Source organism: Thermobia domestica, chromosome 6, assembly GCF_964235325.1.
Source record: "Thermobia domestica chromosome 6, izTheDome1.hap1.1, whole genome shotgun sequence".
NCBI classification, from domain to species: domain Eukaryota; kingdom Metazoa; phylum Arthropoda; class Insecta; order Zygentoma; family Lepismatidae; genus Thermobia; species Thermobia domestica.
Genome location: NC_137459.1, coordinates 6,642,365 through 6,658,061, shown reverse-complemented (window position 1 = coordinate 6,658,061; position 15,697 = coordinate 6,642,365). Strand labels below are relative to the sequence as shown.

At 38.1% G+C, this 15,697-nt stretch overlaps 1 protein-coding gene across 2 annotated transcripts in view; it reads left to right on the top strand.

The window, feature by feature from the left end:
- Positions 1-12,051: 12,051 nt before the first annotated feature.
- The window catches only part of LOC145687833 (uncharacterized), a 56,996-nt gene continuing 53,350 nt past the window's right edge, over positions 12,052-15,697 (top strand). For both annotated transcript variants that reach the window (XM_081761287.1, XM_081761286.1), the window contains exon 1: positions 12,052-12,169. The gene's annotated coding sequence lies outside the window, so the exon portion shown is untranslated. The remainder of the gene's footprint in view (positions 12,170-15,697) is intronic.

Below are 15,697 nucleotides of genomic sequence, written 5' to 3'. Positions count from 1 at the left end.
TGTCAGTTTTAAATTTAATTAGTTCTATTTCCTTCAAAGTCAGAACTTAATTAGCAATGCCCTTAATACGAGTCTGAAATGGTATTAATGTACAATTTGGAGGTATGTCTCGTCTGGACCATACTAAGATTGGATCCTGTGTCTATTATTACTGGTACACTGCTTGAATTTACCTTAATATTAAGTAATAATTATTTTCTGTCCCCACCTTACATATTCTCGGCGATCGTTGTAGGTTGCTTGAGTGAAAGAATTGTCCTCCATATTACTAAAATTTCCCGCTTTTGTGCGATGTTGTTGAATGTCATGGTTTTTTAATTGTGTTGGTTTATGTGTGGCCCGCGCCGACATTTCTGGAATGGTACGCGAGGCCTGACTTTGGCCTGCGAGCCCACCTATGCGTTTCCATGGTTGGAATTTTTTGGATTATTCCAACACGAAGACGCGCCGTGGTTCTTCTTATAACATATTGCACACATAGATATTTTATCTTCTTTTACAAAATTTTAATTTTTCCTACCACCGTTATTTCCTTTGTTGTTATTCTTTGCGCCCGTCTTCTGTCCGTTTCCTTGACGATGTTTTCCTAAGTTTTTACGCCTTAAATTAGTCTGCATGGCATTCTGTGCTACCATTAATGATAATTCGGCCATTTGATTGGCTAGTTTAGTGTGGTCCGTGTGAAGAGGTTGTGAGAGTGGGTTTTGACTTCGGTGGCGGTGCGGATATAAAACTTCAAGTTGAATGGAAGTTGACTATGGAGGGGAAATATTCTGCAATGGAGGTGCAGAAGGTAATGATCGCAAAATACAAGGAGCAGGATGGGTGTGGTGCACAGTAGAAGTCGACTGTTGTGCATAGGTTGGCATTAAGAAACTAGGATTTGTTTTCTTATAAAAGTAATTTAAAGGAAATGTTGAAGGGCGGTTAGGTTGGTCGATTAACGAATTAATTGCTCGTGACAATTCCACATAGTTCCTCTTCTGCATGAAGTCCGGAGCCTTTTCTAATTCGTGGAGTCGATCCTGCAACTGCTGGACTGTGAAAACATTCCAACGCTATCTTCTGTAAAAACAAAATTCTTTGTAATCCCAATGAAAGAAAATGGATCTTCTCTTCCTCAGAAGCCGCTGGAATTAGCTGTCTAATGGTACTTAATTTATTTAAGAAATGTGAATCGACAGACTCATTTTCGCTCTGCTGTATTTGGAAAATTTCTAATTCTGCCTTATATGCTGGTAAATTTGGACGAGACGATGAAATTAATTTAGTTTTATGTTGGTCGTAATCTAGTATGTTAAATTGATTCTGATTTTGTAATTGCAATACAAAATCGAGAGCTACATCCTGTAAACACATCGGGAGAATTTATTTCTTCTTTTCGGGGGTTCATGCCTGGAGTAAATCCAAATGATCGAATAACATGAAAAATCGATCCGGGTTTTCTGTACTGTGATCTGAGTATCTAGTTAGATGGGGAATATTCACAGATATTCGGGAACCTGATTCTGCCATATTATTATCGTTCTCTCTACACGTATTTTTTAAGATCTAGTTGTCAGCATAAATACCCGCCAGCCTAAAACGAATCAATTTACGGCTAAGGGTAATGGGAGTGCTATAACAACACGGATATTATTTTTTATATAATCCTGTCTTATTAACAGCAACACTAATACACTGTACTTTAAAAACTTTCTATGTCAGTTTCCGTTAATAAAAATAGCGTTCCGTAGGAAAGTCCTTAAGAAATGTCTATTAAAATGGACGCCGACGCATCTACCATGTAAAATTCTCTCAGTTTATGTAAGGTAGAGCAATTATCGTATACGGGAATTTGGACTCTCCCATTTGGACTCACCTTTTATTATAAAAGATCTTGTTAAAAACAGAAATATATTACAATACGTAGTTCTTCTAATAATTTTAGGTAAGAAGGTGGAAGGAACCCAGTGCCCAGGTGTCGTAGGGCTTTGTAGGTGGGTTACTCTCTTTGACCGGGTGTTATTACAGCAGATAGGTTTTGTGTGATTAGGTGTCTCTCGGTGACCGGGCGTCGTGAGAAAGAAAGGGAACCCAATGACCGAGCGTCGTAGGGCTTAAGGAAAGGTATCTCTCAATTGACCGAGCGTCGTGAGAGGGTAAGGTGTTCCCAATGGCTAGGCGCCTTAGGGTTTTAGGTGATTTGATCAACCTGGATAGATTGATGCTGTTTGAGGCGTGCTCCTGTCTTTTATCCTAAAATGCCGACTACCATCGACGATCTCCGTCTTACCGATTACTGGCGATTGTGGGCGACTCCCCTTTGATACTGTCGTCTGCGTTGTATTTGTTCACTGCCAACACTTGTAGTACAAACATGATTATCGCATGATGTGAAGACATGCGGAACCTTACAATACTCATTTTTATTATTCATCCTTCTTCTTTAACGCAAACAGTATAAATACCGAACGTAAAATTACAATTTCATTTCATTTTTAAACACCCAACATGCCATGTGTCCAAGTCTGCTCAGAGTTTTAATCTTCTTCAGCCACTAGTTACGTTAAAAAAAAAATAGGATGCGTTTCCTTTAGTAATCCTGTATCTGGAACTACCTTAGCCTACAAAGCACAATTCCAGGACCGAAAATATCAACAATTGAAAATAATTAAAATAGGTATGTAAAACAAAGAACCTACATTGGAAAGATATGGACCCAAATAAATATACCGTCCAATTTACATGCTAGATGTTCAAGTATCAGAATGTATATAGTGTGCAACCAAATAAATAAGAAGCAGAATATAAAACGCTATTTAAGAAAAAGAAAAGAAACAAAACAAAAGAAAAGAAAAACTCTTCAAATCATCTTCCCTAGGGTATTCTAGTTCTGAGTTTTACCTCTGAGAGGCAGCAGCGATCAGCACATAGAAATCCTAGTGAGGAAATTATGAACTAACAGCTAAGTCTGAAAACGAGATATAGAAATCCTGCAAAAATAGGGATTTCTATAAAGCGCGGCTCTGAAGAAGGCAACAGTAAATGACACTTCCGGTGAAATTGAGTTATTAAGTGGAAAAGGTTGCGATCAAACCACAGAACAGTATGTAGGTAGTTTAATTTTGGAAATGTACCTGCAGTTAGCACTGGTTTTCTTACATTGTAAGAGCTAATTACAATAACTTTACATCACTGTTCTAAACATTGAAAGACCTTCAGGTAGAGATAAAGATGAAACATGTCAAAGTGACCGAAATTGGCTTGATTCCTTACTGCACTAATCCCACCATATATCACGAACTGTATCGTGAGAATTGCCTTCGAAAAAGAAGCAGTTTTTATTGGTAAACCTCAGAAGTGCAAACAAAAACTACATTTGTCTTTGCCTGGCATAGATAATGTGTTGTTATACTCTAAAGAAAAGCTGTTTTTATTATATAACTATTTGAAATGTTTGTTCTTCGCACGGGGAGAATGAAGTTTACTCAAAATATTTCAAAGTGGAAAAGGTCGAAATAAACAAGTAAATCTATACAATGATCGAAATGAGACGGTATGCGGTGGTATGCCATACCGCCTCTGGTTTATCAGTGATGAAGGCATGCTGTCTCTGGTTTTTCAATGATTAATACATACCGTCAGCGGAAAGTAGATGCTAAATACCTCTAATAATTCTATCTTTATACACAGTAATTAACGAATAGTTTTGCATGTAAAAAGATTTTATTTCTTGTGTAGAAATAAGTTCTAAGTTGGCAACACCGACATTTTCGTTATCTTTTTAATACCTTTTGTTTTTAAAATGAGATATCTTCAAAGAAGATCACCTAGTTTATATTTTGATGTGACATATTGAATTGTTTCTTTTTTATGTATGTGTGTGTGTCTTCTTGCCTTAATGCGTATAAATATCGTCTTTTGAGCATGAGCGGATTTACGGGTTGTCTGCTCTGCGGAAGCGAACCTTCCGGAAGTTTGGAATACCCTACAGTCGAGGGGGGACATTCGGTTTTTGAGCATTTTCGTGTATAATTCTCTATAATACAAGATAAGGGGATAATTTTATTTATTTTTGTTTCAAAAAGTTGTTGACAGAAAACCAAAGCATCTCCGTAACGCCCCTATTACTACAGAGAAGCCCTCCAATGGCTTTCATTCATTATGTAAATAGAAATGCAATCTTTTAGGCAACATTCCCTCACTGCATTTCAACATTTAGATAGGGGCGCGGTGGCCCAGTGGTAAAGCATTCATCTCCAGTGCTTGCGGTCCCTGGTGCGATTCCAGCTCGCGCCGTGCGGACTTTGTGGTGGACAAACACCATGCTCGTGGGTTTTCTCGGGGTTCTCTCACTTTTTTCATTCCACCATTTCATTCATTTCTTATCATCACTGTCTCCTTTAGCCTAACCGGCATAACCGTGGGACGTAAAACTTAAAAATTTCATTTTATTTTTTCAACATTTAGATGGCCCTACGTCGAGTCAAAATCGTAAAAACGCAATTCGCTTCTGCTTTTTCTCCACTCCGAACACTGAATCTATATATACACAAATTAAAGTGACTACGTTTCTGACTTAAAAACTCTTGAACCACCCGACCGATCTCGGTCAAATTTTCAACATAGATGAGCTTCGAGCCTAGGATGTTTTTTTTTTTTTTTTTTTTTGTCATTTCATTTTGACGGTTTAACTTAGGATAAGGGGGGTGAGAGATACAGAAAAATACATAAAAATGAAAGTGATTATCTGTGTGACTTTCACCAATCTCAGTCATTTTAGACATTGTGTTTTCCGCCTTTTCACACCGTCATGTTGATAGCTCAACTTGGGCTTAGTACCAATAGTGCCATTATCATTTTATCGACTCCGAAAACTATGTATTAAAAACAAATATCAGTCGTATTAGACTATTTTTGCATGTTACCCTCTCCCAAGGTCCTAGAGGTGTATTAGGATATACCACCATAGTACGTCATCGGAGGAGTCACTATTCATCTCAGTGACTTTAAAAACGAGGGACTACACACTAATATCGATCGTTTAAAATTTTCTTTACATGTCAACACTTTCTAGCCTCTAATGGTGCAAGGGATTTTCTACCCCACTGGTGGCTGAACTTGGAAGTAAACGACATCGGGTGTGTCACTATTCATTTCTGCGACCCCGGAAACTATGAACTTGAAACTAATATCGGTTGTTTTTGACTATTTTACATGTCACTACTTCCCACAATCCTAGAGGTGCTAGCAGTGTCTTACCTCTACAGTATTTTTTTTTAGATCGTAAATCATACGTGCATAGACAGCCACGTATTTGCACCCTTGACTGCTATAGCTCCATTACGTCGTGTCCAGTACTTTTGCTAGTATCACAAACTGTTTGGATTAGACTACGTTTGTTTTATCTTGGCACGCTTCCCGCCAGTGCACTTGGTTGGTTTTTAAAGTATTTTCTGCTAGCACTCACGTGAACGTTTTAATCCAGTTGACATCTTATTGGATTTGTCGTCTAGGTGACGTTAGTTGTCAGCCAACCCATCAAATGAGGTCATTGCTATTTGGCGGGTATTTGAAGTGCTTAGTTGCCACACACAAACAAGTGTGTTACAGGGATTTGTGAGTGGTGTGGCGTTTTATGGTTTGCTAGCGTATTGTAACTGCGGCGTGGCAAGAACGCGTTGCAGAGAGAGATGCATCCTTTAGGCGGGAAGCGTGCCGAGATGAAACAAACATACTTTAATGCTACCCAATTTACACGTAGGACTTAAGCCTGTGGGGCACCGAAACAAGCTTTTGCTGTCGAGGTTATGCATGAATAAAATCTACAGTTTAAGATTTACTTTTATTGTTTGGAGCATGTTGTCCAATGTGTGCCACATATCAAAAACATTATAACTCATTGTATGTATTTCACTACATACTGCACATGAGAAGAAACAAAGAACACTGATCATACGTGAATTAGGAAATGATTGAAATTAAGTGAAAATATCACATCTGGAACAATTGAAAGAATCAAGTTCGTAAATCTTTGTCGCCATTCATGGACCTACTACAATTTCCCGTCATTCCAATATATCTTTTCAATGAAATTAAAATTGAAGCGTGTTCAAAAAGTTAGGTGCTGCGAGGACTCCAACCCGATCTTCTATTTGAAAAATATAATACGTTAATCACTTACCCACGCTAATCATTGCCTTGTTATGCAACCACTGTTAGCTAGTTAAAATCCTTTTATATAAGTAAAGATGTGCCACTAATAACCTACGAAGAGACGATCATGAGTTGAGTAAATTAATTTTCATCAATTTTTATTATTTGGATTGTTATTGCTTTGTTATTATTGAGGATCACTCCAATCCCATTATTTTATAGAGATTTAACTTGTTTCAGTTATTGAACCGTTGAAGAAAATGTGATTTTATACAGCGCAAGAGATTGAACTACCAATTATTTGCCCCAAATTCAGTTTATCTGGCTGTTAATGAAACCCAGTGTAGAACAGAGAACTTTACACAAAGCATATAATGTAGTGCGGAAACTATTCGAGTGATATTTTTTTAAAATAGTTTGGGCGAGTAATTTTGTTAATCACGTGCCTATAGGTTCAAATTCTGAAAGATGTCAAGCATTTTTTGTTTGTTTTTTTATTGCGAGTTCTTAAACCAGTCCGGACAATGAGAACAGTTCTTCCAATAAAGCTTTATCAAGGCCTTTATTTTAAAGTTCAATTAGGAAACACTATTACACAAATTGTAAATGTAAAATGTTATAGCTGGAAACTGGTATAGTAATATAATGTAAGCCTTCCCTTAATCCGGCCCTGGAAAAGAGGCAACAGCTAAGCCTTGCTGCTCGGATAACAGACATGTTCAGTAGAATACTTGGTCGTGACCAAGAGGAAATACTATACAACCATGTAAAGACTTTGCATAGTCAACTAATGCCACTAAACGAACTTGCTGAAAAACTAATCGTCATCATTTGCGGGGAGTCTTTTGATGAAATTTGGATGCTGTGCAATATATGTAAAGACTGGGTCCACGAACAATATGACAATTATGAAGGCAGACTGTTTTATCATTGTGAATTGTAAAATATCAGAATAAAAAATAACAATTATTCTTGATGAGGCTAAGAAGTTTAAGATCTATATTTACTGTTATTTTAGGTTGTATTGCAAAGCCTAAAATAGCTGTATTTTGTGTGTAAGAACTCCTGTATGTAAACAGGAGTAATTTGTAATTTGTTCTGTTATTAAGTAACCTCAAATGACCAAATATATATAGTTTCAGGCTTGTCCGATACTATCCTCCACTTTTTAAGGACGCTAATATGTGTTAGATTTGATTGTTTTATATAAAAATATATTAGTTTTTACCTGCCAAATCACCTTTACCATGTTGTGTATAAGATACCAAGGTACCATTTCGTGCATTAAGTAATTGGATATAGCTATTTTTCAAGCAGACATACTAAAAAAAAGCTAAGGTGTTCGATACCAGACGGCCTTCCCCTATATACACTATATGATCAAAAGTATCCGGACATCTCCCAAAACATACGCTTTTCATATTATGTGCATTGTGCTGCCACCTACTGCCAGGTACTCATTATTCCTCATTAGTCATTAGAGATCGTGAGAAAGCAGAATGGAGAGCTCCGCGGAACTCACGGACCTCGAACGTGGTCAGGTGATTGGGTGTTACTTGTGTCAGAAGTCTGTACGCGAATTTTTCCACACTCCTAAATATCCCTAGGTCCACTGTGTCTGATGTGATAGTGAAGTGGAAACGTGAAGAAACACATACAGCACAAAAGCGTACAGGCCGACGTCTGTTGACTGACAGAGACCGCCGACAATTGAAGAGGGTCGTAAAGTATAATAGGCAGACATCTATCCAGACCATCACACAGGAATTCCAAACTGCATCAGGATCCACTCCAAGTACTATGGCAGTTAGGCGTGAGGTGAGAAAACTTGGATTTCATGGTCGAGCGGCTGCTCATAAGCCACACATCACGCAGGTAAATGCCAAACGACGCCTCACTTGGTGTATGGAGCGTAAGCATTGGACGGTTGAACAGTGGAAAAACGTTATGTGGAGTGACGAATCACGGTACACAATGTGGCGATCCGATGGCAGGGTCGGGTATGGCGAATGCCCGGTGAACGTCATCTGTCAGCGTATGTAGTGCCAACAGTAAAATTCGGAGGTGGTGGTGTTATGGTGTGGTCGTGTTTTTCTTGGAAGGGGCTTGCACCCCTTGTTGTTTTGCGTGGTACTCTCACAGCGCAGGCCTACATTGATGTTTTAAGCACCTTCTTGCTTCCCACTGTTGAAGAGCAATTCGAGGATGGCGATTGCGTCTTTCAACACGATCGAGCACCTGTTCATACTGCACTGCCTGTGGCGGAGCGGTTACACGACCATAACATCCCTGTAATGGACTGGCCTGCACAGAGTCCTGAATTGCATCCTATAGAACACCTTTGGGATGCTTTGGAAGGCTGACCTCGTGGGAGGCTTCACCGACCTACATCGATACTTCTCCTCAGTTCAGCACTCCATGAAGAATGGGCTGCCATTCCCCAAGAAACCTTCCAGCACCTGATTGAAAGTATACCTGCGAGAGTGGGAGTTGTCATCAAGGCTAAGGGTGGGCCAACACCATATTGAATTCCAGCAGTACCGATGGAGGGCGACACGCACTTGTAAGTCATTTTTAGCCAGGTGTCCGGATACTTTTGATCACATAGTGTATATATCTTTCGGGTCCTTGTCTGGAGACGCGAATTGCAGTAAGTGACAACAGATAAAGAACCACAGAGAAGGTATATCAACCCATCAAATAGTTACATCAATTCTTTCCAGATGGCTGATAAAGTCGATAAACGTTGACACTTACTAGCATAATAATAGAAGTGGTAATTTGGATAAGGGCGTATCGACCTATTTCCGGTAAAATGAGATACATGTATTTTCTGCAAGTTTGAGCTTGTCAGTATGTGTCTAGGTGCTGTTAAGATAATATCTCTCCTCTGTAGCGAACGCCTGTCTCCAAAAATAGTGTGTGAATACGTTGATTACTTGGATAACGGCGTTTCTTTTTCTGCTCTGGTGAAAAATTGAAGAGTTGCTTGTTACGCCCTTATCCAAATTTACCCCTCACCATTGATGTAAACGCTTGACGAATTCGTACAGCAATGCTAATGATTCCAAGTTCATGTACAGCGTTGCCACATAATGAATTTTTTATTCCCCACAGTGGTTGAATGAGGCCGCGGAGGGTATAATCAAATTAATTTTTTGAAAAAGTTACAGAAATTCCCATCATTATAACAAGCTATGTAAAAGCATTAAAGTAAGCTATCATTTACGGTAGGAAGCTTCACCACGTACTTGATCGAAATCAAAATGCCATTACTTTATATTTAGGTTAGGAAATATATATATATATATATATATATATATATATATATATATATATATATATATATATATATATATATATATATATATATATATATATATATACAGTGAAACCTGTCTTTAGCGGAATCGAGCGGGACCTGCAAAAATTTCCGTTAAAGTTAGGTTTCCGCTTAGTGGAGGTAGACCTTTCCTTTTTTTTTAAAAAAAAAGATACATGCTTATAAAGGAGCACACTGAGAAAATATATTGCTGTACGTACATTGTTCGATTACAGTACTTCTTTCTTCTACGAATAAATATACCAAAAAAAAAAATGAATACAAAATATACTATGCACACGTTACTAAATTTTCTAATAGCCAAGCAGGGTTTTCTGTGTACATTGCTGCTTGGCTGCTTGACTTTCCGCATACACTTTAGCCTGAGAAATTATACTAAGTGAATCAGAATCATTTTTCCGTAAGGCAAATTTTTGCAGTAAAACTTCTGAGGGCCTCTTGATATGTATTTATTCTACACTCTTCTTCGAACTCGGTATCGAGGACTAGCTCAGGAGAGTAATGCTCCCGGAAGTAGGAACGGAAAACACAGTTCTGATTGGTTGGCGTTATCTGTGTCTTGCCACGTTGCATTCAAATAACAGAATTCAGACTATTGCTGTTGTCGGTTCTCGTGGCCGAATGGGCTAGCGTTATATGCTAGTAACAAAAATCTATTGTGGCGTGAGTTCAAACCCGGCTTGAGGAAAGTTTTTTAAACATTTTTTTTACATTTTTATAACACTTTTTAAATTAAAATAATACGAAAATAATACTCAAAAATGTGATTTACTTACTTTTGTGCAGATAAGTAGTAGTAGTAGTAGGAACGAGTTAGAAACCTCGCAGGGCTCGTTTTGTTGCCCTTGTACTCCATGATATAAGGCTCGTTTTGTTCCCCTTGTACTAAATGATAGATTTTGTGACCAACTTAAAACAATTGACTAGGATAGCACGTAAAACAGCTGGCTAGAGTAGGGCGCGAAAAAACGTACTTCCGGGAGTATTACTCTCCCGAGCGGGTCGTGGTATCGTATTCCTCTTCTTCCTCTATCTCGTTTTCTTCTTTCCGACATTCCGTATGATTCTTGATTAAGTTGCGGGGATTAAAGACAATTTGTGGAGGTAAATATGAGTAGTGGTTGGGGAAGGTAAACACTGTTCAGAAATATTTAACAAAAGAACGAACATTTTATCGCAGACAGTGTAATGTATATGTCTCACAAAATGTCTAAACATATTCTAAACGCTGTAGTCCGGAACTCAGAATTTTCCGTTAAATGTTCATTTTTCTTTCCGTTGTCCGCGTAACACAGTTTCCGCTTAGTGAAGGGGCTTTTACACGTTTTGTTCTCCAAAATTCATGGGACCGTGAAATATTTCCGTTCAAGACAGTTTTCCGTTTAATAAAGGGTCCGTTGAAGACAGGTTTTACTGTATATATTAGATAAAGAGACCTTACATGAACAAACCTAATACCACCAAATCATGGATTGACGAAATATCACAGGGGCGCCGACATATTTCTTGTCCAGGACGTTAAAATACCAAGGTCTAGTCCTGCTTCGTGATAATATCTTTTTTTAGTACTTTTTAAAGTCTTTCTTTCAAAAGCTCATGTTAAAAGAACTTCTATACAAAGGTTAGTTTGGTCTTTAATCTTTGATTTGTGGAAAGATGTATCAAAAAATGAGATGAATTTTTGATTGATTGAGAAACGTGCAGAGATAAATATATGAAACTATATCATGTTTAACATATGATATCACACTAACATTTGACATAGGAACCATTGCGGCCCAAACATGCATTGCAATGTGACACCATATCGTCCATACTCTTTCCAAACAAATGTTGCTCCAGGTAACCGTAGCTTGTTGTGCCTCTTACAGTGTCGAAACATCGCCCACGAAGTATTTCTTTAAGAGCCCAAACAAATGGAAACTGGAAGAGGCTAAATTAGGGTTATACGAAGGATGGTCAAGAATGATGTGTGTATGGGTCCATTGAGCTGCATATGGTTGTGCGTTATGGTGGAGTAACAACACCTTTTCTTATAGGCTCCCTGTTCGTTTCTGGTGCATGGCTGCTTTCAACTTATGTTTTGTTTGGCAGTACATGTCTGTAGTAATGCTTGTACCCTTTTACTAGAAATTCAACATGAATAACATTCTGATGATCCCAAAACACAGTAGCCATTGTTCCCTTGGCAGATGTTGTGATCTTCAATTTCTTGTAAGGCGATGATGTTTCCATGTCATACTCCAGTGTTTTGATTCAGGTGTCTATAGGGGTACTGGGGTTTCATCGCCTGTGATGATGCAATTAAGGAACGAATTTAACGTTAGATCCGAACAACATGAACTCCAGCCGGGTATAAAACCCGGGTCTCCCACACCAAAGGAGCGTACACTATCCTCTTAGCCACGAGGAAGCTCAGAAATATAATCAAATCGTCATTGTTTTACTCTTCATATAATCGTTTGAAATTTTCTTTATTTTAGCCGAATAACAACTAACGAACTTTACCCAAAAAATAGTAATGTCTTACGATTTTGTTTAATATATTTATCCCTATTTATGGGTACAATGCCGTATTGAGCTGGTAACATTGGCGGAATCTATGGCGGTCTGTTGTAAAACGGAAGCTAGAGAAGATACGGAAGTTGAAGCACCTTAGATCTAGGATAGTTTATACGAGAAATAGTGGTAAGGAAGAGGCATATGCTGTAAGAAATAGACTAAGCGACAGTATTGCGTATTTTTACCTAAATTTTGATATGTTTTGTTCCGTAATTATTTCACATTGTTTTGTGGGGTAATGGCGCATATTCATGTCTGTGAATGATTTTTTGAGAAAAGAAGCAATAAATTTAAAGAAAATTAAGTGTAATATAGACCAGCTATGTTCCTTGATTTCTCTAGAGCTAGTGTAATGTGCGTAAAATGATAATGCACTACATTGAACAACGAATAGCTTCAGGGTATCTTTTTGATGTGGCCAAAATTGGATGCAAAATGGAATTGATGCTATTTAGATGTGTACAAGGGAAGTTTCTACGGTTATCTTCCTGGTATGTAAAGATAATAAAAGTAAAGTTTCGGAACAATATTTGACCCGGCAACAAACTACAGCGCTATCGTATTTCCCGGCGGCATAAATTTGTAAAATTTACGGAAGAAATATAATTCTTTGTTTGACTAATTAAAATATGTTGTGACCTTACCTGTCACATTTATGAGGTATAAATACGAAATTCAAAGTGTGCTCTTATGATTAAGTGAAGTGCTATATGAATGCAGTGTACAAGGTGAAAATGGAAATGTCGGAAAGACATGCGTTTAATAATAATATTTTTTTTTTATGCCGTATGATTTTTTTTCTCATTATCCTCATGTATGCATGTATACCCACCATCAGTTAAACATCTACTTCCTAGGGAGGTGCTACAGTTAGAAACTTCCTCCTGCCCTCTCTCTGAGAGTGAGTACGTGCTTTTCAAGGGCTAGCTAGCACATGTTGGTTCGTGTTTAATGTACTGTAGTTTTTATGACGTATGTTCGCACGCCGTATTTGTAGTCAACGCTCCTAAAGTCAATCTGCACTTATTAATGTAACTCTTCTTTTAAGAAACTTTCTAAGGCGATAAAAGTGTATTTCGCGCTAGAGAAGCCAATGTTTCATGATTGTAAGTATCCTCCCCGTGTTAACTTTCCGATGCCCGTTCCAGCTGGTATACTCACTCAGAAACGAGAAATTACACTGTTACTTTTATGAAAATGGGTCAAAATTTCCCTAACCTTAAGCTAACCCGTTCCTACCCCTGCCCCACTTATCCCTGTATACTCTACCCTACTCTACCCTTTTAAAGCCGTCCTACGTATCGATGCGCAGCTGGAGCGTGTATTGTAAAATTTACCCTGTCCCCCCAAAAAATAGGATAGTACGCAGATTACTAGATTGTGTTTGCCATGTTCTTAAACTTCTTTCACTACTTTCAGAATTGTCTCTTTTGGCGTCTTATGTGTCTGGTGTTGTCAGCGTAGTATACGACACTTTTCTTTGATTAGTTCCTACCTTTTGTTTAGAATTGCTAGGTGCACTGTGCTAATTGTCGGCAGTAGAGGTCCGGGCCTGGAGTGCAATTTATGCCGAACAAGTGATTTTGTCACTGAAAGTGGCATTGGAGGAACAGAACCACTGTCACCGGAACAGGTACGGAATCGGTGTTTTTGTTTCTCCTGATGAGAATGTTGTTTTGGTGTTTTAGCGGTTGATGGCACTGATGTCTCCTGTGCTGTGGTTGGTTGGTTGTGTTGAAGTCGCTGATTGGTTGTTATGTATACCTGACTGAACATGTTCTATGTTCAAATGTACGCTGAACATGTGTGTTGCATCGGTCAAGTAAGTTTCATTCTTCGGATATGAATTTATTTATTTATTTGTTCAAATGTTTGCGATAATAAAGTAAATTCCTATCGTTTCGCGATAGTGTGTGGACTGATTAATATTGAGAACTGTAGTAATAGTTAGGTGGACGAGAGTTTGTTCGGCAGACGTAAATTTAATGTCGGTCGAATGTGCCGCAGTCAGAAGTGGATAGTCGGTGGTACGCAGTCTATCGAAAATACATGGTTGAATTTGAAGAGGAATTTAAATTTAACTTGTTATGATATTGATGCTTCATTTCGCTTATTTAAGAAAGGTTTGCTGCTGGTTGTCCTATTGTCTTGGTGAGATGTAATTTTTTTTTTCTTCGTCATGCTGCACTGATATATAATTAGTGGTGAGTGTTTTTTTCTTCTTCTTCTTCTTATGTTAGCTTTACGGATCAGACATGGACATTGAGGAAAGCTGAAATACCCAAGCTGGAAGCATTTGAAATGTATTGGCGCAGAATGCATGTCATGGGCCGAAAGGAAAAGGAATGAAGACGTACTAAAGGAAGCTAATGAAGGACGACAGATCATGAAGATAATAGGATAAGCGAGAAATAGCATGCTTGGCCATCTTATTCGACACCGATTGGATCACTTTGCTCATAGAGGAAAAGGCAGAAGGAAAACCAGGAAGAGGAAGACCAAGGATAGAATATCTAGATGCAGTTACGAAGAAGGGACCTTATCAAATTATAAAATAGCTCTCCCAAATGAGAAAGAAGTTCTAAAATTTCCATGTTGCCCACCAACCTATGGTTGAGGTCAGAAAGAAGAGGGCACAACCTATGGTTGAGGGCACATCTGTATTCGCTGACCATTGCGGCTACTGTTATATATTTAACAGTGTATTTTCAGTACATCAAAGTTAGTGCCCTCATAATTAATATAGGGTGGCCCAAAAGTAGGTATACAGTACTGTACTGATCAACTCATTGCATTTCATATCATTTCTTATTATTATCCATCAGGTAGACTTAGTTTCTTTATTAATTGTTTCTTAATGTGTTTTTACTTATATTTTAAGCTCGGAAGAACCGAAGCAAAAAATCCATAAACTAGAAGTTATACTTGATCAATGCACGGGTGTATACCTACTTTCGGGCCACACTGTATTATGTTACATTTTCCAGGGAGGCGATAAACCAGTGAATTTCAGAAGAGCAGGAAAAATTAGGGAATTTCAATTTGCTAAAAATGATATTTTAAAAACATTTGAAATGAATATCTTAAAACGATTTCAGATGCGATTCAGTGTTTTTTAATGACGACTTCAAACTCTGACACTTTTCTGTATTTTCCACTAACGATGCGTAACAAATTTATGTTCTATAGCTGTGCGCATGATTCCTGCACTGTTCGCCTTATGATCTCTAGCAATGAAATAAGACCTCAAAAACGATAGACTCGACACTAATATCGGTCATTTTCGATCTTTTGTAAGTTACATCATCAAAGTGATGTGACAAAAATCATCTCATGTTCGAACTTCATCTACGTTGAAAGTTAGATCGAGATCGGTCCAGTGGTTCAAGAGTGAAGTCACATAGACACTTTTATTTTTTTACATATATCTCCCCGTTCCCCTCCCCTACGTTGCACCGTCAAAGTTAAATGATAAAAATTATCCCAAGCCCGAACGTCGTCTACGTTGAAAATTTGATCGAGATCGGTTGGGTGGTTCAAGAGTTATTAACTTGTATTTATTTTTATATATCTGTCCCCTCCCTTACCCCTCCTCTAAGGTCTACCGTCAGTGATATGATAATAATCAGCCCAGGTCGGAACTTCGTCCTTATT